This window comes from Pogona vitticeps, chromosome 2 (genome assembly GCF_051106095.1).
Source record: "Pogona vitticeps strain Pit_001003342236 chromosome 2, PviZW2.1, whole genome shotgun sequence".
NCBI lineage: Eukaryota > Metazoa > Chordata > Lepidosauria > Squamata > Agamidae > Pogona > Pogona vitticeps.
The window spans coordinates 1,867,928-1,892,501 of record NC_135784.1 but is presented as its reverse complement, the minus strand read 5'-3'; the positions used below and the strand labels follow the sequence as shown (position 1 = coordinate 1,892,501).

Genomic DNA, 24,574 nt, shown 5'->3' with positions numbered 1-24,574 from the left:
TGCTTGGGGGCCATTTTAGTTGGTGTGATGTTTTCTGGTAGGCTGACCCTTTGACCGCATGGTCTGAGGGGGCGTGGCTTTGCCTTTAAATTAGTGCCAGCAGAAGCTCTAAGCCCCTTTCCTGAAGAGGAAGCGGAGGTAGGAGGGAGCTGTGCTTGGGGGCCATTTTAGTTGGTGTGATCTTTTCTGGTAGGCTGACCCTTTGACCGCATGGTCTGAGGGGGCGTGGCTTTGCCTTTAAATTAGTGCCAGCAGAAGCTCTAAGCCCCTTTCCTGAAGAGGAAGCGGAGGTAGGAGGGAGCTGTGCTTGGGGGCCATTTTAGTTGGTGTGATCTTTTCTGGTAGGCTGACCCTTTGACCGCATGGTCTGAGGGGGCGTGGCTTTGCCTTTAAATTAGTGCCAGCAGAAGCTCTAAGCCCCTTTCCTGAAGAGGAAGCGGAGGTAGGAGGGAGCTGTGCTTGGGGGCCATTTTAGTTGGTGTGATCTTTTCTGGTAGGCTGACCCTTTGACCGCATGGTCTGAGGGGGCGTGGCTTTGCCTTTAAATTAGTGCCAGCAGAAGCTCTAAGCCCCTTTCCTGAAGAGGAAGCGGAGGTAGGAGGGAGCTGTGCTTGGGGGCCATTTTAGTTGGTGTGATCTTTTCTGGTAGGCTGACCCTTTGACCGCATGGTCTGAGGGGGCGTGGCTTTGCCTTTAAATTAGTGCCAGCAGAAGCTCTAAGCCCCTTTCCTGAAGAGGAAGCGGAGGTAGGAGGGAGCTGTGCTTGGGGGCCATTTTAGTTGGTGTGATCTTTTCTGGTAGGCTGACCCTTTGACCGCATGGTCTGAGGGGGCGTGGCTTTGCCTTTAAATTAGTGCCAGCAGAAGCTCTAAGCCCCTTTCCTGAAGAGGAAGCGGAGGTAGGAGGGAGCTGTGCTTGGGGGCCATTTTAGTTGGTGTGATCTTTTCTGGTAGGCTGACCCTTTGACCGCATGGTCTGAGGGGGCGTGGCTTTGCCTTTAAATTAGTGCCAGCAGAAGCTCTAAGCCCCTTTCCTGAAGAGGAAGCGGAGGTAGGAGGGAGCTGTGCTTGGGGGCCATTTTAGTTGGTGTGATCTTTTCTGGTAGGCTGACCCTTTGACCGCATGGTCTGAGGGGGCGTGGCTTTGCCTTTAAATTAGTGCCAGCAGAAGCTCTAAGCCCCTTTCCTGAAGAGGAAGCGGAGGTAGGAGGGAGCTGTGCTTGGGGGCCATTTTAGTTGGTGTGATCTTTTCTGGTAGGCTGACCCTTTGACCGCATGGTCTGAGGGGGCGTGGCTTTGCCTTTAAATTAGTGCCAGCAGAAGCTCTAAGCCCCTTTCCTGAAGAGGAAGCGGAGGTAGGAGGGAGCTGTGCTTGGGGGCCATTTTAGTTGGTGTGATCTTTTCTGGTAGGCTGACCCTTTGACCGCATGGTCTGAGGGGGCGTGGCTTTGCCTTTAAATTAGTGCCAGCAGAAGCTCTAAGCCCCTTTCCTGAAGAGGAAGCGGAGGTAGGAGGGAGCTGTGCTTGGGGGCCATTTTAGTTGGTGTGATCTTTTCTGGTAGGCTGACCCTTTGACCGCATGGTCTGAGGGGGCGTGGCTTTGCCTTTAAATTAGTGCCAGCAGAAGCTCTAAGCCCCTTTCCTGAAGAGGAAGCGGAGGTAGGAGGGAGCTGTGCTTGGGGGCCATTTTAGTTGGTGTGATCTTTTCTGGTAGGCTGACCCTTTGACCGCATGGTCTGAGGGGGCGTGGCTTTGCCTTTAAATTAGTGCCAGCAGAAGCTCTAAGCCCCTTTCCTGAAGAGGAAGCGGAGGTAGGAGGGAGCTGTGCTTGGGGGCCATTTTAGTTGGTGTGATCTTTTCTGGTAGGCTGACCCTTTGACCGCATGGTCTGAGGGGGCGTGGCTTTGCCTTTAAATTAGTGCCAGCAGAAGCTCTAAGCCCCTTTCCTGAAGAGGAAGCGGAGGTAGGAGGGAGCTGTGCTTGGGGGCCATTTTAGTTGGTGTGATCTTTTCTGGTAGGCTGACCCTTTGACCGCATGGTCTGAGGGGGCGTGGCTTTGCCTTTAAATTAGTGCCAGCAGAAGCTCTAAGCCCCTTTCCTGAAGAGGAAGCGGAGGTAGGAGGGAGCTGTGCTTGGGGGCCATTTTAGTTGGTGTGATCTTTTCTGGTAGGCTGACCCTTTGACCGCATGGTCTGAGGGGGCGTGGCTTTGCCTTTAAATTAGTGCCAGCAGAAGCGCTCTCATTCTATTTTTTACTCTAATCTGCTAAATGGGATAGCCAAATAGCATTTCATACACATGGTGGCAGGAATGTTTCAGGAGTAGGGTCATACTTCCACACTATTAGGGAGCAGAGCGGGTAGGTGGGACTCGTCAGCCATGTAAGGCAGCCCATCTAAGAGAAGGAAAACTCTGATTTCAAACCTCCACTGCCTTGTGGCTATATCCACTCATGGGAAAGGCTTCAGGAGATAACCTCGAGGCAAAATCCGGAGCCGGAGTCCCGTAGACAGTTCGTGTTGTTCTGCCAACTCCTGCGACGTCGCTGGAACCAGTTGTATTGGCTCTTGCCTCTCCATTGGACTATTTCAGTGACGTGGAGAGGGGGGATTTGAGTTGGAGTCTTGGGTAACAGCCTATCCTCCATATTATTCTACCCAGGCTTCGTGCTCTGGAGAGGACACTCCAGCTTTGCATACAGTGTCGAAATAACACAGGAACTAGCAGTTACTGGTTATACGTTTTGCTCGATTGGCATAGAGCATGATGCGAGGGGCTACTTCTGATGGTGGGAGAGCCGAAAAACAGATCAATAACCCTGCACCATGCAACAATCAGAAGAAAACATCTGCCCTAAAGCTGGGAACCTGGAATGTTCGGACAATGACCCCTGGCTTTTCTGACAACCTGCAGGAAATAGACGACGTGCGCAAGACAGCTGTTATCGACATTGAACTGAGTAGACTGCGGATGGACATTGTTGCCCTGCAAGAGACAAGATTGCCAGACATGGGATCTGTCAAGGAAAAAAACTTCTCATTCTTCTGGCAGGGAAAACCATTGAACGAGACCAGGGAATATGGTGTTGGCTTTGCGGTCAGAAATACTCTGCTGAGATCCATTGTTCCACCTACTGTGGGGAGTGAAAGAATCCTGTCTCTGCAGCTCCAGTCATCAGCGGGACTGGTCACCCTCATCAGTGCATATGCACCAACACTGTCATCCACAACAGAAGTCAAAGACAAATTCTATGATGATTTGGCAGCTGCTATCAAAAAAGTCCCTGAGAGAGAGCCGCTGTTCATTCTCGGAGACTTTAACGCTAGAGTTGGTGCTGATCACAACTCTTGGCCCACCTGCCTAGGCCGTTTTGGCATTGGGAAGATGAATGAAAATGGCCAACGCTTGCTGGAGTTTTGCTGTTATTATGGTCTTTGTGTCACCAACACGTTCTTTAATACAAAGCCTCAACACAAAGTTTCCTGGAGACATCCAAGATCGAAGCATTGGCATCAGCTTGATTTGATCCTCACTAGACGTTCTAGCCTATCTAGTATTACGATCACACGCAGTTACCAGAGTGCTGATTGTGATACTGATCATTCCCTGGTATGTAGCAGAATAAAACTGCAAACAAAGAGATTGTATCACACTAAAAAGGAAGGAAGGCCACGTATAGATATCAACAAGATTCACAATCAAAGAAAAGTGGAGGAATTTGCCCAAGCGCTTCAGGAAACCCTTCCAGGCCCGGCTGATGCGAATGCACCTAAACGATGGGAACACTTCAAGAACACTGTTTATAACACTGCCCTGTCCACATTTGGCAAGAAGACCAAAAAGACGGCTGACTGGTTCGAAGCCCATTTGGAGGAGCTGATTCCAGCCATCGAGGATAAGAGGAGAGCTCTAGCAGCATACAAAGCCTGTCCTAGTGAGTACAACTTGCAGGCTCTTCAAGCTGCTCGTAGCCAAGTCCAACAGACTGCCAGGAGATGTTCAAATGATTATTGGCTTCAGCTCTGCTCTCAGATACAGATAGCAGCGGACACAGGTAACATCAAGGGAATGTATGACGGTATCAAGCAGGCTTTAGGTCCAATACAGAAGAAATCCGCTCCCTTGAAGTCTACTACAGGCGTGATCATCCAGGACCGAGCACAGGAGATGGAACGCTGGGTGCAGCACTACTCTGAGCTATATTCTAAAGAGAATGTAGTAACGGAAGAGGCACTAAATAACATTGAGTGCCTGCCTCTCTTGGAAGAGCTGGACAGTGAACCAACTTTAGCAGAAATAAAAGCGGCCTTGGATTCCCTTGCCTCTGGCAAGGCACCTGGAAAGGACAACATCCCCGTTGAAGTTTTGAAGTGCTGTAAAGAGATCATCACCACTGAGCTGTATGAACTCTTTTGTCTTTGCTGGAGAGAAGGTGGAGTACCACAGGACATGAAGGACGCAAACATCGTCACATTATATAAGAACAAAGGCGACAGGGGTGACTGCAATAACTACCGTGGTATCTCTCTTCTCAGCGTGGTAGGGAAGCTGCTGGCCCGTGTTGTGCTGAAGAGACTTCAGGTGCTTGCAGACAGAGTGTATCCAGAATCACAGTGTGGTTTTCGAGCTAATAGATCCACCACCGACATGATATTTTCCCTCCGACAGTTGCAGGAGAAATGCAGGGAACAACAACAGCCACTCTTTGTGGCCTTCATAGATCTCACAAAGGCCTTTGACTTGGTTAGCAGGGATGGACTTTTTAAAATACTTCCCAAGATTGGATGTCCACCTCAACTCCTTAACATCATCAGGTCCTTTCATGAGGAAATGAAGGGCACTGTAGTTTTTGATGGCTCAACATCAGATCCCTTTGACATCCGAAGTGGAGTAAAACAAGGTTGTGTCCTTGCGCCGACCCTGTTTGGGATCTTCTTTGCTGTCATGCTGAAGCAGGCCTTTGGAACTGCAACAGAAGGTGTCTATCTCCGGACTAGATCAGATGGAAAGCTCTTTAATCTCACTAGATTGAGAGCGAAGACCAAAGTCCAACTGAAATGCATGCGGGACTTCCTCTTTGTTGATGATGCAGCCATTGTTGCCCACTCTGCTGAAGACCTCCAACAACTCATAAATCATTTTAGCAAGGCCTGCCAAGACTTTGGACTAACTATCAGCCTGAAGAAAACACAAGTCATGTGCCAGGGCGTGGACTCACCTCCCTCTATTACTATCTCCATGCAAGAACTGGAGGTTTTTCATGAATTTGTGTACCTTGGCTCAACAATCTCTGACACTCTCTCCCTAGATGTCGAGCTGGATAAACGCATTGGGAAAGCAGCTACCATGTTCTCTAGACTCACAAAGAGAGTATGGCTTAATAAGAAGTTGACGGCATACACCAAAATACAGGTCTATAGAGCCTGTGTCCTGAGCACACTCCTATACTGCAGCGAGTCCTGGACCCTTTGTGCACGGCAGGAGAGAAAGCTGAACACCTTCCATATGCGTTGTCTCCGACGCATTTTTGGTATCACCTGGCAGGACAAAGTTCCAAATAGAGTAGTCCTAGAACGAGCTGGAATTTTCAGCATGTATACAATATTGAAACAGCGCCGTCTACGTTGGCTTGGGCACGTCGTGAGAATGGCTGATGGCCGGATTCCAAAAGATCTCCTGTATGGAGAATTAGTGCAGGGAAGCCGCCCCCGAGGGAGACCACAGCTGCGTTACAAGGACATCTGCAAGCGGGATCTGAAGGCCTTAGGAATGGACCTCAACAGATGGGAAACCCTGACATCTGAGCGTTCAGCCTGGAGGCAGGCGGTGCATCATGGCCTCTCCCAATTTGAAGAGACACTTGTACAGCAGACCGAGGCAAAGAGGCAGTCCCGAAACAAGCAAAACCAGGGAGCTGGACAGGGGACAGATTGGATTTGTCTCCAGTGTGGAAGGGATTGTCACTCTCGAATTGGCCTTCTCAGCCACACAAGACACTGTTCCAAGACCTCCACACAGAGCACGATACCATAGTCTCTCGAGACTGAAGGATGCCTACACTTTTATCACACACACGCACACACACACAAAATTTTCTGCCATCCGTGGCATCAGCCCAGAAGGCCCCGGTTTCTTCTCCCTCCATGCAAACGACCTGGAGGAATACCCCCCCATCTCTGCCCCCTTCCTTCCTTGCCTTCCCTCCCCCCGGCTTGCAGTCGGGCTCTTGCACAGGAGTAAACACGAAAGCGGTGCCATCTCCGAAACAACTGAGGTAGAAGAACCGGCTGTCGAAGATCCCTGCCGCTTCCGAGGTTTGGCGGCGGCAGGAGGGGTTGATCCCTGCGTGCCCCTCGCGGAGAGGGCTCCGCCTGCCTTGCAGGGAGGTAGCATGGGGCGGGGTGGGGTGGCGCGTCTCCTTGCCCCTTGGGGGGTGGATGGGATCTGGACCCCAGAGATCCTCTGTCCCCTTGGAGCATCCCCTCCCTCCTCCCTCCAGACGAGACGTGGGGGAACTGCCTTGCAAGCCGGTCGTGCAAACGCAAACCACCACGGGGCACGCACGCACCCCCGGCGATGCTCGGAGAAGCCCCCCCTCCAGCCTCCCCCCCAGACTGGAGGGGAGCTGGCCATCTTACACCCTCCCCTTGCAAATGCCCCACATTACACCCCTCCCCGCCCATCTCACCTCCCCCCCCCATCTCCCCACCTCCGTCCCGGTCCCGATCCCCGCTTTTTCTCTCCAGGAGCGCCTCCTTGGGGCCAAACGGGGGGGGGGGGGAGAGGAGGCAGGCAGGCAGGCGCTGCTGCAGATCCCGCTTCTTCCGGATCCCGTTCGAAGCGCGTCCAGGAGGAGGAGCCCTTCCTCTCCCCCCCCCCTTCGTAGCTCTAGGTTCCTCCCCTCCCTCCCCCTCCCGCACGAACAGGGCGTGTGTGTTATGTGTGGAAGGGGTGATGGAAGGATGATGGATGGCTCATCAGACCTTGGGGAGGGGGTGTTGGATCGGGCCCTGGAGTCCTCCTGGCCCCCCCTGACCTTCTTCCTTCTTTTCCCCTCGAGGAACCTCGCCGGGAAGGGCGGGGGTCGTCTGGGGGGGGGCGGCTTGGGGACCCGACGAGGGGGCATCGGGATGGGGGGGGCTCCCTGGTGCCCTCAACGAGGAATGTCGAGGGTGGGGAGGGGGGGTCCTGCCAAGGGTCAGCCTGTTCATCTTCCTCCTCCCCTCCCCCAAAAAGCTCTCCCCTCCCCCTCCTCTTCCGAGCCCTTCTCCATGGATCCAAGAGCCCCGAGTATGGGGAAGAAGAGAGCCTTCCTCCTGCCCACGGAGGGGGGGCACTCCGCCCCCCCCCAAAAAAAAAAACCACCCTCAGCTGGTCCTTCCCAAACCTAAAGGGTCAACCGTGTGCTGCCGGCCCCTCCATCACCGAGAGGGATGGCAAGGGGGCAGCCGCCGCTGTTGCCCCCCCCCGGGCTTCCCCAGCTCTTAAGAGGCTCCTTCCAGGGGACCCCAAGAGGCTGGATTTCACCCTGGCAAGACCCCCCCCACCCCACCCCAAGGATCCCACTCCCCTCCTTCTCTAAGGGATTGCCCCCCCTCCCGACACGCCTTGGGGATTCTTCCCCCTCCCCTCTTTGCATGGGGGGGAAACACCTTCCCGCCCCCCTCCCACCCCAACCGCAGCAGCGCCTTCCTGGGAGGGGGGAGGAAAAAAAGGAGGTGCAGGGGAGCCTCCCTCTCCCCCCCCCGCTTTGTGCATTTTGAGAAGGGGGGGGTCCTTCGAAAGGGGGGGAGGAGGAGGCGGGAAGAAACCTCGCCCTTGGCTCCGCCCACTTCCTGTCAATCACTCTCCCCCCCCCCCGCTTTCTTCTCTCTCTCTCCTGGGGGAGGGGAAAAAAAGGAGGAGGCAAACAAAAGAGCGACGGAGGGCTAGAGCGGCGGCTGGGAGAGGAGCTCTGCGTCGACCCGGAAGTGGGAGCGGTGCGCCGGCCTCTCTTTCCCCCTCCACCTCTATGGCTCTCCGGGGGGGGGAGAAGAGGCGCTTGCTGGGAGGGGGGGCCTCCTCGGGAGTCTTCCCGCATCAAGACCTGGAAGGAGGTGGGCAAAGAAATTGGGGGCTGGAGGTGGGAGGGAGATACGAGACGCTGTGGGTCGGGAGGGGGGGCTGGAGAAAGAGAAGGGGGGCTGGAGAGAGGCCTCCTCCCCCCCAAAAAAAGAAGGAAACCCGAGGAAGAATCGAGGCAGCCCCCCTTTTCTTTTTTGCTTTCCGGGTCTCTTCCATGGGGGGGATCTTGGGCGAGGGAGGGGAGTTTCAAGACCTGGGATGTCTGGGGAGGGTCCAGATCCCAGCCCTACCTGGCGGGAGGGGCTGTCCCTGTGTGTGGGGGGGGGGTCTGTGGGTCTCATCTCCTGATTTCCCCCTCCCCATTTTATTTCCCCCTTCTCCAGCCAAAGTCTCCAGCCCCCCCCCCAGGAAATCCCTCGCCACACGTTGGGGGGGGAGAATTGGCCTCAGGGCGGGTGCAAGGAGGAGGAAGAGGAGGAGGAAGTAAGGCTGCAAAGTGGCAGTGGGTGGGGGGCAAGGGGGGTAACCCATGGGCTTGGGGGGGGAGAGGATGGGGGATCCCCTGCCTGGGAGGAAGCTGGTCCAGGCGACTCTGAATGCCCTTGCCTTCTGCATGCAGACACACACAAACACACATAGAGCGATTGCCCTTCAGGAATGCCTAAGGAGGCCACGATTCACCTGCTTCTTGTGCAGAGGATCTGGACAAGGGGAACAATCGGATCCATCTCAGGGCCAGATTCCAGGCTGGGGACCGTTTCCAGTTTGCCTCTTTTACGCTGCCCCGGAGCGAACGTAACCAAATTAAACCTGCCAAAACCAAGAAATATAATAGAGAGTCATATAAATAGAAAAGGCATAAGACCCTCCGCCGAAAGGAACCAGCCGTCTAACCTTCCCAGGATCTGCCTAGACGAGGAACAGAGTGAAGGGCAGGGAGGGGAAGGGCTCACAGGTTTTCAAGGGAAAAACCATTTAAAATGGTCCTGGGAAATCCCATTAAAAAAAAATTCTCAAAGGTTCTGCAGGGGAGGGTGTGGCGTGAACGGCTTGCTCAAGGGGTCCTGTTGCCTTCTGTGGCAGCTGCCCTTGAGGAGGGACAGCCCCAAATCAGGGAGCATTTGTCTCATGGGTTGTCCTTGAGCGGCCCTTCCTTCTTCCTTCCTCTTCTCCCGCTTCCCTCCCTATTATTTCTGAGCCGCCTTTCCCTTCTTTTTCTAGCCCACTGGAGGTAGAAAGAACAAAAGCATCTGCCCTAAGAGAAAAGCTTTTGGTTTCCTTTGTTCAAGACTTATCTTTTTTTCTTCTCCCCCCCCCCCCCAGATAGGAAAGTGAGCTAATCTCTATATTCACGAAGGCTAACCTTTCTTCCCTCTATTCGGAACCCAAAGAGAAGAATTAAGAGTCCAAACATTTGCAAGGTAGGTGAGATTTCCTTTATTTGGATCAGAAGTACCCCCGTGCAATTAACAGAACATAATATGCTGTAAAGAGGAGATAATTATGTGACAGACGTTTCACCCAGAGGCAGGTCACCCCGAGATCTTCCCCCAGATAACTTCCATGGCCCATATTGAGGGACAGACAGAGAGGGCTCGGAGATGGGTGTGACCTTATGATTGTTGCAGGATTTGGCTTTCTTCCTGAGATGACCAAGTCGGGGGGGGGGGGACACCAATCTGGCCGGCAGTGGATCCCCAGATGCCTTTGCAAGGCAGGGAAGGGGAGAACCAAGGAGAAAACAAGGCACATGGTTTCTTCCTCTGGAAAGGCTCCTGCACGGGGAAGAGGGGAGTTTCCCCCACCTTTTGCAAAATACTGTAATAAGACACGGGGAGATGGTGTTGGGGAGTGGGTGTCGTGTGCTGTCAGCCATGAATTTCAGAGAACATGCCTCTTGCTTTAAGGGAACAGAAAATGGAAGACATGCATACATGATAAACTTATGCTCAAGGTATCTCACGGTGGGCTAGATAGAACAACTCTCAGGTCAATCCATGGTTGGTCATAGACTCCAACTCAGAGAAGGCCGGTGGATGATTCTTCCTTAAACGGGGGAGGTAACAAGAAAACACTCAAGGCCACCAAGGGTTCTTAAGGGCCAAAAATCATGATTCTTTGAGGAAACACCTAGATTAGGGCTGTGAATGGTTTCTCACCTACGTAGGTGTGTAGTAGCACCCATCAGGGCATTTTGCCAAATCGGTAAAATGATCCGAGGCATGTCGCCAAAGCATTTGAATAATGGGCAAGGTGGTAGCACTTTAATCTCCCAGTTTCAGGTTCTCCGAATCGGTTGTGGCCTAAGAGAAACACATTCTTCTTGATGCTGGCCCTGACATTGAAATAAACATACAGTGGTGCCCCGCATAGCGAGCACCCCGTTTAACGACGAATCCGCATAGCAATGTGGATTTTGCGATCACAAAAGCGATCGCATTGCTATGGTTTTAATGGCTAAATATCGCTTACCGATTTTCGCATTGCGATGTTTAGAAAACAGCTGATCGGTGGTTCCAAAATGGTCACCGGGAAAAAATGGCCGCCCGCAGAGTTTTCACGCCCTTTCCTCGCTTACCGGGCAAGGAAAATGGTGACCAGATGGAGGATTTCCGCATAGCGGTGAGGTTTTTCCCCATAGGAACGCATTAATGTGTTCCTATGGGGTTTTTTATTCCGTATAGCGACGATTCCGGATAGCAACGATTTTCCTGGAACGGATTATCGTCACTATGCGGGGCACCACTGTATATGCCTTTCTGAAAAAGTCACTGATGGGGCTGTGCAGGTGGCAGGAGAAGAGAAAGATAGCTGTGAAAAAAAAACTTCCTTCCTCTTGTTATCAGCAGGCTGAAAAAAATTTCTCTTATTTTATGAGACTGGTGATTTCAAATCATGTGATCCCACAGATTCTCCTATGCACATTTATATGTATTAGTATGCCTAATTAGTCTATATATACCAGAAGGATGGAAGTCTCAGTGAACCTTGAACTGGCTACCTGGCATTGAACCCTGATCGTGAGAAGAGTTTTAATAATAATAATAATAATAATAATAATAATAATAATAATAATAATAATAATAATAATTTATTGTCATTGTAAGTATATACACATACAACGAAATTCACAGACACCCAGAGACCAGACACATGCACACACATAAAATTCCCCAAACACTCCCCACCCACTTAAAGTCCCCCTCTAAAAATACAAACATCTACACCGCAGGCCAAGTAACACAGTCCAACTAATTATTCACTACTGGTGGTCTTTAAGCTCATTATTAATTGCAATTATAGCTCTGGGATAAAAACTAATGAGCCAAAAACTATTTTGGCTGCAGTACTGCAGTTTAACCTCCATGCCACACCTTCTTCTCTCTTTTCTCAATCAGGTATAAACAGAACAACAAGAATTATATGGAACAACATTTTCTGCTATAGAAAAGAACCGAATGTGAAGGCGGAAAAGAACAAAATTAGACACCAGAAAGGAGGGGAAAGGCAGAAGGGAAGCCGTCCCAGGACAAAGGAAAATACATCTCCAGCTTCTTAGGGCTCTAGTATTCATGGATGCCTAACTATAGAAAAAAGGACACCAAGAAAAAGGAAGAGAAGATAGCATCCTATTAGAACAGATACAGTCATGTGGGAAAGAAAGTGCATTCCCTTTTAATTCTATGGTTTTGCATATCAGGACATCATCATCATAAACTGGTCCTTAGCAGGTCTGAAAATTGAGTAAATAGAACCTTAGATAAACAACAACCCATGGCATATTTACACTGTGTCATTACTTATTTCTCAGAAGTAAAGCCAAAACGGAGAAGCCATGTGTGAAAACCTAAGTACACCTTTACTGGTTCCACAGGAATTAAGAGGCTAAGTAGCAGGCAGGTGCTGCTAACCCAATGCCCTTGAGTAACTGATTATCAACACGTGTGACCACCTCTATAAAAGCTGTCGTTTTAGCAGTTTGCTGGTCTGGTGCATTCAGATGTGTGTTAACACAATGCCAAGGAGGAAATCCATCATTAATGATTGTAGAGAAGCAATTGTTGCTGCCCATCAATCTGGGAAGGGTTATAAGTCCATTTCCAAACAATTTGAAGTCCATCATTCTACAGTGAGGAAGATTATTCAAAAGTGGAAAACATTTAAGACAGTTGCCAATCTTCCCAGGAGTGGACGTCCAAGCAAATTCACCCCAAGGTCAGACCGTGCGATGCTCAGAGAAATTGCCAAAAACCCAAGAGTTACATCTCAGACTCTACAGGCCTCAGTTAGCACATTAAACGTTAACGTTCATGACAGTACAATTAGAAAAAGACTGAAGAAGTATGGTTTATTTGGAAAGGTTGTCAGGGGAAAGCCTCTTCTCTCTAAAAAGGACATGGCAGCATGGCTTAGGTTTGCAAAGTTGCATCAGGACAAACCACAAGACTTCTGCAACAAGGTCCGTAGGACAGACGAGACCAAAGTGGAGATGTTTAGCCATAATGCATAGGTCCACATTTGGCAAAAATCAAACACTCCATATCAGCACAAACACCTCATATCCACTGTCAAGCATGGTGCTGGAGGGGTCATGATTTGGCCCGAACCAAGAAAAGAACTAGGGAATTTGTGGAAAATTGCTGGTTTGTTGGTTCTGAAATAGAGAACCTGAACTGACCCAAACCATGAACGTTTTAAGAGTTTTCCTGAATTTCCTGGTTCGTTGCTCCTCACCCCAATGGCTTGCCTGTGCCCCCTTCCTCCTGCTCCCCACCCCTTTCCCACTGTCCCAAAGGCTCCCTATCTTTTGCTGCTCCCACGTCTTCCACTGTCACCATCTTAAGGCAGCCCAGTGGCTCCTGCAAGCTGGGTTGCCTCTGTATGTGCCCGCAGACTGGCTCTATTTTTTTTAATTTGGGGGCAACAGTCTAGACTCCTCTTAATTTCTTCTTTTTTTCGAGAGGAAGCTCCAATAGCACCCACAGGCAGAAGTTCCTCTGAGCATACACCCACCTCTCAGTTGACAGGTGGGTGCATGCCAAGAGGCAACCACTATCTCTCAAAAAGAACAATTTAAAAAATAAAAATCAGATGCAGCCTGGCTGGCTTCCACAGGCTGGGTATGCCTTTGCCTGTGTACTCACCTCTCACCTGAGATGCCAGTGCATGCACAGTGACAGCCCTGGACTGCCTCTTGAATTTTTAAAACTTAAAAAAAATTAAAACTTTTTATTTGAGTGACGAGGGAGCCGACTGGGAGCTGGCTGGGCTGCCTTTCAAGAGGGGACAGTGGGGAGGGGGGTGTTCTTAGTTGCCCTGGTGGGCCCTTTTATAGGCCGACAAACTGATGAACCAATTCGTGGTTCATCAGGGAAACGTTCAGAGATTTGTGGTTTGTGGTATGCAGACCCATGAACTAGTATTTTTCTGGTTCATGCCCATCTTTAATCCCAAGTTGCGCCTGCAAATGTATATATATATATATATATCAAGGTCTTGCAATGGCTCAGTCAAAGTCCAGACTTCAACCTGATAGGAATGTTGTGGTAGGACCTTAAACAAATGCCCGCAAACCTCAATAAACTGAAGCAACATTGTAAAGAAGAGTCGGCCAGAATTCCTCCATAATGGTGTGAGAGACTGATAAAGTCATACAGAAAATATTACTTGAATATTTGCTGTCTGGATACATAAACTATAGAATTCAAAGAGGATGTACCTTCCCTTCACGGGCATCCTCCAAAGAGGGACGCCGCCACTCTTACTCGCCGGGTGCCTTTCTCTGTACAGAAGAATGGATAAGAGGCCAGGTGTGCTTTTGAGTGGAGAAGGGGGAGCTCTGGGAGGATTAGCAAGTTTTCCCTCAGGAGGTGGAGGGGCTGTTCTTAGTTTCCTTTCTCTCAAGCATTTAGCCTCCTTATGTTTCGGGAGTAATTATTTATTTTATTTACTTTATTTATTTATTTACTTATTTTATTAATTAATTATTTTTTTTTTATTTTTTTAAGGCAACAAGAAACCATTTGGCCTCTTGAGGTGGGGTGGGTGAATGTGTACACACACACATTATCTGTATCTTGGTGGCCTCTGAGGTAAAACTGAGGCGGGGAAGGGGGGAGAAGGCCAGGCGGGACACCCTATCCAACCCCACCTCATCCCCAGCCCCACTGCCGGCCCCCTCACCACACACACACACACTGCCCGCCTCCAAGGCCAGGAGGAGGGAAGGTGAAGAGGCTGTGCTTCTCCGCCAGCCAATCTCCGCCGGGCCAGCCAACCGCAATCGCCAGGGGGCGCCTGCGCAGTGGCGCCTCCGCGGCTGAGGCGGGAGCCGTTTATCCCACACGAAGGCGGAGAGGGAAGGAAGAAAGGGAAGGGAGAGCATCCTAGGGTGGGGCTGCGATGGGGGGTTGGGAAAGAGATAAGAGGACGTGGGAAGGGGGGGGCTCCATCTTTGGAGGAAGAGCAGAAAGAAGAAAGGATGATGATCCCGCCTAGGAGTCAATGCGCCTGGAGCTATATAACACTCCCACACCCATGCATTGCCTTCCATGGGAAACTAAGCTTGCCCCCCCCGCTGCAAATTCTCCCCTCCATTGGAATTTGATTTTACTATCAAATTATTTCTGATCCATTTTGGATGGTTCATCATGGAGGAAGAGAGACGTGGTTGTTGAAATAGCTTAGAATTGCAGTTTGGCATCCAGGCTGATCTAGATATTCGTTTATGTTTAGGTTCTGTGTGTAAGGATTGTTGTTGTTATCATCATTATCATTATTATTATTATTGGTTGAGGAATGCATCATGATATGAGCCCCTCATCCAGGTGGCCCATGGGATGGCTGCTGTCCCCTGCAACTGATGTGACAGGCATGCCTCTCCTTTTTTTAGAGGCGGTAACAGCCATGTGGGAAGTAGAAATTCAGCCTATCTTGTGGGGCATCACGGCCTCTCCCAATTTGAAGGGACCCTTGTCCAGCAGGCCGAGGCAAAGAGGCCGTCCTGACAGCAGCCAAACCAGGGAGCTGGACAGGGGACAGATTGTATCTGTGTTCAGGGTGGAAGGGATTGTTGTCATTCTCGAATCGGCCTCCTCAGCCACACTAGACGCTGTTCCAAGTCCTCCATACAGAGCATGGGACCATCGTCTCTCGAGACTTGAAGGATGCCTAAAAAAGAAGAAGAGGCTCCTGTGCAGATGATGCCTTTGTGGAAAACGGAGGGATCCCGGGGAGACCTGGTGGCAGAACCCACCTGGGAAAAAGGCAACAAATGGGGGGAGGGCAAGGGAGGGGCTGAGGGGGGAGGTCCCTACCAAGCGGAAAAGGCAAAGGAGGGGGAGAATGTTGGGGGAGAAGAGGAGGGGCCAAGCGGGGGCCCCTCCCCCACGATTTCCTGGAAAGGAGAAGAAAGGGGAGTTGCATCCGCACGTGGAGTGCGCGGGAAAGCCCAAGGTAGGCAACCCACCTGGCGGGTCCTTAGCTCCGTGGAAGGACTACTGCCGGGGGGGGGGGGGCGGATGAGGGGGAAGAGAGAGACCCCGGTGTGGAGGGGGGAGGGCAAGACGAGGGGGGGGCAGAGGAGGGATGGAGCCCCCCCTTGGGATCCGGGATCCGCAGGTGGAAAGCGAAGGGGGAGGGAACCAACCCCCTTGGCGGAGCCCCTGCGCGAAGGGGAGGCAGACGGGGCGGGGGGGAAGAGAGACGGGTCCTTGGTGGGGAGGGGGGCGAGAGAGAGGGTGATCCCCCCCCGGGGAGCCCTGCCGCTTTCGAGGACCGGGAGGGAGGCCAGAGGCGCGAGCCAAAGCGGGCAGCGGAGCCGGATAGAGACGAGGACCCGCCAAGCTCGGGAATTCTTTTCGCCCCCCCCAAGAGGAGGAGAAGACCGAATGGGATGGGGGGGTATAGAGAAGGAGGACGTTTAAAAACGAGGTTGAGGACCCTCCCTTCCGAGGGGAAAGCCCCCCCCCCGGTGAGGAGGATCGCCGAGCGTGCGGAGAAGACAGTGGGGGGGCTTTTGGAGGGATCCCCCAGGCAGGGGTTGGGGAGGGCAAGGCGCTCCAGAGGGGCTCCTGGGGGAGGAAAGGAAGGTGGAACGACCACCTGGATCTCCCGACATCGCCCCCTCCCGTCCAGAGCGCTGACCCCTCCCTTCCGAGGAGCCTCCCGGACTCCTTTTCAGGCTGCCAACCTCTTGGCCCCCCCCCCCGATTTGTTTAACCAACCCTCCCCCATCGTCCTTTCTGATCCACACCGGATGGGGACCCTCTTGGCTCCAGATGCCAAGGTCCCCCGAGCTCCAGATGTTAAGACATCCAGGAAGTTTCCATCTCGACCTGGAAGAAGCGTGTGGGGTGGGAGAAGCAGAGCTCAATGGGTAGAGCAGGGCAGTCTCCAGGGACTCCAGAGGAGACCCCCTCCCTCCCATGCGCCTCTCCCCCTTTTTTTTCTGTACTTGAACTTCAAAGGGTCTCTATTGAGACTGGATCCAAAATGTGCTTTTGGGGGGGGGGGAGGGAGGAGAGATCTTTCATGGCCATGTCATTGGCACAAAGATTAATGTTACATTTATTAGTTACTTCATGTGTATAATACCTCTACTGCTGGCTATGCTAGGCGGAGAAGCTTGGAGCTGTAGTCAAAATATTTGACTCGATTGATTTCGTGTTCATGCTGTTTTTCATACTGAATGTTGAAACTGATGAAAGAGAAAGCACATAATGATTGTTATTTTTATTAGTAGAATTTCAACGGCTTTTCAATTGTGGTGCTGGAGGATGCTCTTGAGAGTCAGAAAGGTGAGAGATCAAATGGGATCAAGGGTGGGGTGAAAGCTCCATGATTTGATGCAAAAATCGACAAGGGACAAAACATGCTTCTTCAATGTAATTTTCTCTTCAGGCCTCATTGAATCGAGTGTTAGCCTTTTTAAAAAAACTGGAAGTGATCTGCGCCTCGCTTCCTATTTCTGACCAGCCAGGGAGTATGTGTTGCATTTAAATGCATTTAATTCCCCCCAGATTTCTGAGAGATGCGAAAAATTGAGTTGTCCTGCAGCCCACTAAATATTGGGCGTGGGGAAACAAGGGTTCCCAGCCCCACAGAGGTTTTATAAAACACATTGAAAGATTCAGAAATGGTGTGTCCTACAAGCATACCAATCAGCAGATTTTATTCATCTTTCTTTGGCTTAACCATAAACTGCTTCTTCCCAGGGATCATGTGACTTCAGAAATCCTTAGAAGTGCTATACGTGAAGAAGTGATGAGATCTTTCATGTCCATGTCATTGGCACAAAGATTCATATTATTTATTAGTTCATGTCTATAATACCTATAATACTCTACTGGACGGAGAAGCTTGGAGCTGGAGTCAAAATATTTGACTCAATTGATTTGGTGTTCGTGCAAGAATACTGCTGTTTTTCACACTGAATGTTGAAACTGATGAAAGAGAGAGCATGTAATGATTGTTGTTCTTCGACGTGGCAGAGAGACTCTCCATCCCGCCTTCTGGTAATCCATCGTAAGTAACTAAGCGATAGATAGGCACTGCGGGGGCTCGTGGCAGTGGTGGAATCATGTTTGATTGGCCCCCTAGGGCCAGACCCTCACTATCTGCAACTGTGAGGGGATATTCATGTACGAATACCCCCATCTCTACTATAGCTTCTATGGTGGGGAGAGAAGCTGGGTGACCACACACACTGGGGTCTGAGAGACTGAGAGAAGGTTCTCCTGGAAGATCTTTAAAAGCAGATGGAGTTGGGTGTCATCAGCACACTGATGGTTCCAGACCACAAAATCCTGGACAGTCTCTTCCAGGTTTTTAATGTCTCTGTGAAATAGGATGGGGAGTCATGGAACCCGGAGACACACCACAGGTGAATGGTTGAGGGGTTGAAGAGGAGTCCCCCAGAAACACTACCATTTACAAAATGACACCACACTTCTCACCCAAATGCAAAGCAAATGTCAGGACTGTTTTTCAACCTGTCTGAATGGTAATGAGCACAAGAGGGGGTCCTGTAAACCATCTTGATGGCTGCCGTTTGTGTTGTCAACATTTAGGCTAACCTTTGCCATGTGAGAGTTTGAATCCTTTTTCCTGCTGGCAATGAGGGCATGGTGTTGTACTGCAATAGTCATCGATACTGGGCTACTCCCTAGCTTTTGGAATCTGTGTACAGAAGCACAATAGCCCACATTCATAAACTGAAGGTGTTGTTTTTAAGAACTGAATTATCCTACAAGTTGAAATAGGAAAGGAAGAGGGAAAACAATTGGAGATTATGGATTATGGTTGCTCTACTACAGGTAGGACGCAAAAATGTTAGAATTTTAATGATATAATAGAAATTGACATGGTTTCATTGCCACATACAGTATTTGAAACTTTCTTGCTCAATTTTTGATACTTGATTTTGAAACAGTCACTAGATAGAACTCATCTTATGCCGCTTCTCTACTTCGTTTGCATGCATTGACTTGTTCAAGAAACAATGAAATAGAGAACTCCTCTAGACATAATGTTTGGCCTCTTCTGAAAGGGGTGTGACTCTTAAAGGGGATCTAGTAGAGGACGATTACTTTGGAAAGCTGGAAATAGTTGCCTGATGTCACTCGGAATAAAACCCCGACTAGGGAAATCATGATAGACCCACAAGCTTCTCTGATCTTGGAGTTTCATCTATCAAGTAAGTTCAATCATCTTGGAGTTCCATCTATCAAGGAATTAGGATTCAGTCCAAGAGAAGTAGTTTAGCTTGGGAAGGGAAGCCTACTCTAAAAGAAAAACAGATTTAGCGTAGGGTGCTTAGGAGGGTAGGAGCCTTGAAGATGAAACAGGGCATGATCCCTTCCACTTCTGTACTGAACTGAGGAATCTTTCCCCTTTTATTTCAGGTAAAGAAAGGACAACAAGGAAACAAATCAGCATGACATAGGGAAAATGAAGTTTGGAACTAAAATGGACCATAAAGGGGAATGAAAAGAGAAGAAATCCTGTGCTTCTTTGGCCTCTGATGTTTTTCAGACCCTGAATCCAGTAATCATCACAAAAGAAGAAAAGAAGAGGACACAGACCAGTCTGTGGGGGAATAGGAAGTGCAATCCTGTCTTTTAAAGAGTTTGCAAACTCCACATGTAGTATGCTGGATCTTGTACAAAGATTCAAATCACCCAGCGGGCGGACATCCTATAAACTTAAGGGCACGTGGAAGGATTCTCGGTATGAGTAGACATCAACTTTTGCATGAAAGAACCCAGAGAGAAGAGAAAACGTATACATTCATGGAATAGGGAAGAGCTTCAGCATGAACAGTAAGCTTAGTTCCCATCAGTGGGTACATGGTTTACATTCATAATGAGCTTCAGTCAGAGGGACCATCTAAATTCACATCAAACGATTCATACAGGGGACAAACTTTATATATGCATGGAATGTGGAAAGAGTTTCAGTTCGAGTAGAGATCTGTGTTTACATAAAAAATCACACACAGAGATTAAAGCATATAAATGCTTGGAATGTGGGAAGAGTTTTAGTCGGAGTGGGGATCTACGTTCACATCAAAGGACCCACACCGGAGAGAAACCATACATATGCATGGAATGTGGGAAGAGCTTCACTCAGAGGGGCCACCTTAGTACACATCAAAGGACCCACACAGGGGAGAAACCGTATAAAAGCATGGAATGTGGGAAGAGCTTCAGAGACAGTGGATCATATAGTAAACATCAAAGAACCCACACAGGAGAGAAACCATATGCATGCATGGAATGTGGGAAGAGCTTCAGTCAGAGTGTACATCTATATCGACACCAAAGGATTCACACAGGGGAAAAACCTTATATGTGCATGGAATGTGGGAAGAGCTTCAGTAACAGTGGATCATATAGTAAACATCACAGAACCCACACAAGAGTGAAACCGTATACGTGCATAGAATGTGGGAAGAGCTTCAGTTCGAGTAGATACCTGTGTTTACATGAAAGAACACACACAGAGATGAAAGCATATTAATGCTTGGAATGTGGGGGGAGATTTAGTCAGTGTTGGCATCTACGGTCACATCAAATAATCCACACTGGAGAGAAACCACATCTATGCATGGAATGCGGAAAGAGCTTCAGTTGGAGAGGCCATCTTAGTGCACATCAAAGGACCCACACAGGGAAGAAACCATATGAATGCATGGAATGTGGAAAGAGCTTCACTCATAATAGTACCCTTAGCTCACACCAAAGGATCCACACAGGGGAGAAACCATACAAGTGCATGGAATGTGGGGAGAGCTTCCAGCGAGGTGGATATCTACAGCGACATCAAAGGATTCATAGAGGGGAGAAACCATATATGTGCATGGAATGTGGGAAGAGCTATAGTCACAATGGAAATCTGTGTTGCCATCAAAGAACACACATCAATGCATTGAATGTTGAAAGAGTTTCCGTCACAGGAGTAGCCTTCGGCAACATCAAAGAACTCACACAGGAACACGGAATGCATGGAATATGTTAAGACCTTCATCTGAAAGTATAACTCTTCCTCGCAGAAGACAACGCACACAGAATGCAAAGTATGCAATGACTGGACTTCATTTCTTCACCAGGTCTCCTGAAGTTAACTTTGTTGGGTTTTATACCCAGACAATGCACAATACACAGTCAGGTCACATCCTTCCAATGTAACGTCAAGGATTCTGGCCAAAAGTTATGATGGGGAATCAGCTTTCACAACAGTGTGTTGTGTGTTAAGCATTCAAGAGCTTATAGCAGGGAGAATCTTGCAAAACAACATGTAGAAATCCTCTTTCAAAGTTTTCATATTCTTTCATCCATCTGGTGGCTGAAGCTTTCAGGGGGGATGGGATGATATATATGTATATTTGCAGACACCCTGTGCTTTCAGTATCTGCTCTGGAAAATGGGCCTCTGTTTTTTGTTGTGTTCTGTGGGGCCTCGGGAAATATTATAGAAAAAAGCGAGGCCCACAGTGAGAGTGTCAGTCCATTGGTCTGAAGCTGTGGTCTGTATGTGACTTCTAAAATTTTTCTTCGCCTTTGAAAGAGAATAAATGTCTAATTGTAGAATTGACTCTAAGTGAATCACTTCCTTGAGGAATCACAGACCTCCTGGACATCAAAAAATTGGAAACCTCTCTGGCTGGAGCAGGTAGAAATTCCACCTTTTGAGAAGGTAACAGAAAACAGTCATTTTCAGCATATATCATAAATGTAAAAGGCACACTTTATAGATTGAGTGAACAGGAATCCAGTTTCCTCTGTTAATGTTGTATTTGGGATCCAAAGATTTATTGAGGATATAGTACTACAATGGCATTCTTCAGTCTCAAGAGACTATGGTAACGTGCTCCGTATGGAGGACTTGGAACAGCATCTTGTGTGGCTGACAAGATGAATTTGAAAGTGACAATCCCTTCCACACTGAAGACAAACAAAATCTGTCCCTGTCCAGCTCCCTGGTTTTGCTGGTTTCAGGACTGCCTGTTTGCCTTGGCCTGCTGGACAAGGGTCCCTTCAAATTGGGAGAGGACATGATGCACCACCTGCCTCCAGGCTGAACGCTCAGATGTCAAGGTTTCCCATCAGTTGAGGTCCATTCCTAAGGCCTTCAGATCCTGGTTGCAAATATCCTTGTATCGCAGCTGTGGTCTCCCTCTGGGGCGATTTCCCTGCACTAATTCTCCAAACAGGAGATCTTTTGGAATCCGACCATCAGCCATTCTCACAACATGTCCAAGACAATGTAGATGTCCCTGTTTCAGTAATGTATATATGCTAAAAATTCCAGCTCATTCTAGGACTACTCTATATAGTTGTGGAAAGGTAGAAATGGGGTGGCAAGTATAATTTAATGTGCTTTCAGCGTAAGAATACTACCCTGTTCTCCGGAAAATAAGACCTAATTCTGAAAATAAGCCCTAGTAGGATTTTTCGGGATGCTCGTCATAGACACCCTACCCCAAAAATAAGTCCCAGTTAAGTGAAACCCTGCCCTCCAAACTTGTGCAGCAACCAGTAGAAGATGACACTACTGTATTTGAATAAATTTAGATAATTGTACATGGAAAAAATAAAACATCCCCTGAAAACAAGCCCTAATGTGTTTTTGGAGCAAAAAATAATAAAAGACCCCTGTCTTATTTCCTGGGAAACACGGTATTACTGTTAATTCCCCCCGCCCCCGAAATACTAAGTGTGGTGTTTGCCCTTGTGGCCCCTGCTTGTTTTTTTTCCCTCACAAAGGCTCACATCGTGTTTTCTTCTTACTGCCACCAGTGGATTACTTCAATCCACAATATAAATCATGTTTGCCTGAACACTTGTCTTGTGAACAGAAACAGAACTTATTTATGGAAGAAAAGCAGATTGAATAATAACAGAAGTCCTACAGATACACATTATACATAAGCAATTCATCAACGGTCCTCTCAGTACATACTTCTTTTCTCTCCCAATATCATTACCACCTTCTCTACCTATTTTCCTAATCAGCTCCATCTCTCTGATTAACCCTCTCTCTCTCAATATCTGTTCTCGGTCTCTCTGACTAAACAGCCCTATCGGACTCTGCTTTCTCCAGCCAAGCCTCATTAGCTGCTGACTCCGCCTCTCCCGTTCTCTCATAGGTTCATGCAAATCAGCTCATGAATAGGAATAGCATGAGCGACGTGGGCGATCGCCACAGAAAGGTCTTCAGAAGTGGTTCTTAATTGACACCAGTCTCCTGATCTGTTTTCATGGCCAACAGGGTTTTTGTTATAAAATCATATCAAATGCAATTGTTGAGTTTGCGCACAGCAGCTTCAAGCGCTGTGGTTAAAAAAACACCTACAGAGCAAAAATTAACATTCTTCCCTTGTGTGTTTTTTTTCCCAGCAGGTGATAGTAAGTAAAATGGTCACTTGGCCTTTGTTTAAAACGTTAAATTCACAGTTCAAAATCCATGGAGAGTAGAATGAACTCACAGTGCTTAGACATATTGGTACTTGTTACATAAAATTTCTACTTGACTTAGTTATATTTGCATCTCATTAAATCTTAACAGACTTAGTTTAATAAACAAACTCTCATAACATGTATAACACATCTGACTGCCAGGCACATTCTGATTGGTTAGAAAGCTTCACTGTGAATATATGACATTCTAGTCCTTCCCATGCAAACCCGCACATGCGCATCCATGCGCACACACAGAGTATACTCCTACTGTGTTGTACAACTACACATACCAACAATTTGAACCCAGGTCTCTTGCATCCTTCTCTGAAACCATCCACTGTGGCACACACTGTCTGCCATCATAGCGTGTTGACTTTTGACATCAGGTTTGTAGTTGCTTTCCCACCAGTGAATTCCAGGATAAATATATAAGCATCTAGTCAGCTTTAGGTCGCTCTGTGAGTCACAGATTAACTAGAATGACTGTTTTTCCTCTGTAAGTCCTTTGGTTTTATGTGAAAGGCCACACCCTTGCGAAGAGGAAAATTCACAGGGGATGGAGCAAACTTTCCAAATGCCAGTTCTAGGTTCCGCATAGCGACTTGAGGGTACTTGCCATCGAGTGTGATGGAAAGTTCCTCAAGGCTACTTCGTCAGTCTCTAGGTTCTTTACTCCATTTGATTGTTGCCTGGCTCATTAGGGTTCTGCTCCTTGGCCTAATTGATCGAGGCACTTTGCTTGCCTGCTTAGGTGGTTATTTTCCTTTTCTTTCTCACACGGAGTGACTTCTGTACGGTGGTTTCCCCATTCCGCTTTCTCTCTTCAAGGCCAGGGGACTTATACAAAAGCTACATATTATGAGGCGACGAGCCACCTCGCCCAGGATCCGGAGAGTGTACTGTCTGCCTCTCAAATAAAGGCAGAAGAGACAGGAGTGATAGAAAAATAACTAAGAAAACTAGAAATTAAAGAAGAGGCGGAAGGGGGCGCAAATCAGGCGGGAAAGGAGGAGGATAAGAGGGAGAGAGAAAGAGGGGGAGAGACCGAAGCGTGTTGGGGAAGAGAGGATGAACTAGAGGGAAAAAAGAGTTAAAGGAATTTGGTGGCCAGATTAATAACTGGGGTGAAGAAATACCAGGATATCTTCTCCCACTCTGGACGCCCTTCATTGGTTGCCAGTTCATTTCCGCATCGACTTCCAGGTGATGATGATAACATTCAAAGCCCTAAATGGTTTAGGACCTCATTCCCTATCAGAACGCCTGCTCTCAGCCAGATCTGTCCGTGATACCCGTTCTTTACGAGCAGGGCCGTTGAGGGCCTTGACCCCGAAGGAGGCCCGGAGGGAAACAACAAGAAACCGGGCCTTCTCGGCGGTCGCCCGCCGCCTGTGGAACAACCTGCCCATGGAGTTCCGCCTGGCACCCTCGCTGGACGGGTTCAAAAGAGCATTGAAGACCTGGCTCTTCGGCTAGGCTTTCCCGGAGCACTAATATCTCGGCCTCCCTTTTTACCATCCCTTTTGCCATCCTCTCCATCACCCTTTTG

At 48.9% G+C, this 24,574-nt stretch overlaps 1 pseudogene across 1 annotated transcript; it reads left to right on the top strand.

Moving 5' to 3' along the window:
• Positions 1 to 13,894: 13,894 nt before the first annotated feature.
• LOC140703861 (uncharacterized) lies at positions 13,895 to 21,153 on the top strand (annotated as a pseudogene). Its single transcript, XR_013542423.1, has 2 exons — positions 13,895 to 15,518; positions 18,968 to 21,153. The product of XR_013542423.1 is annotated as an uncharacterized LOC140703861 (transcript).
• Positions 21,154 to 24,574: the final 3,421 nt, after the last annotated feature.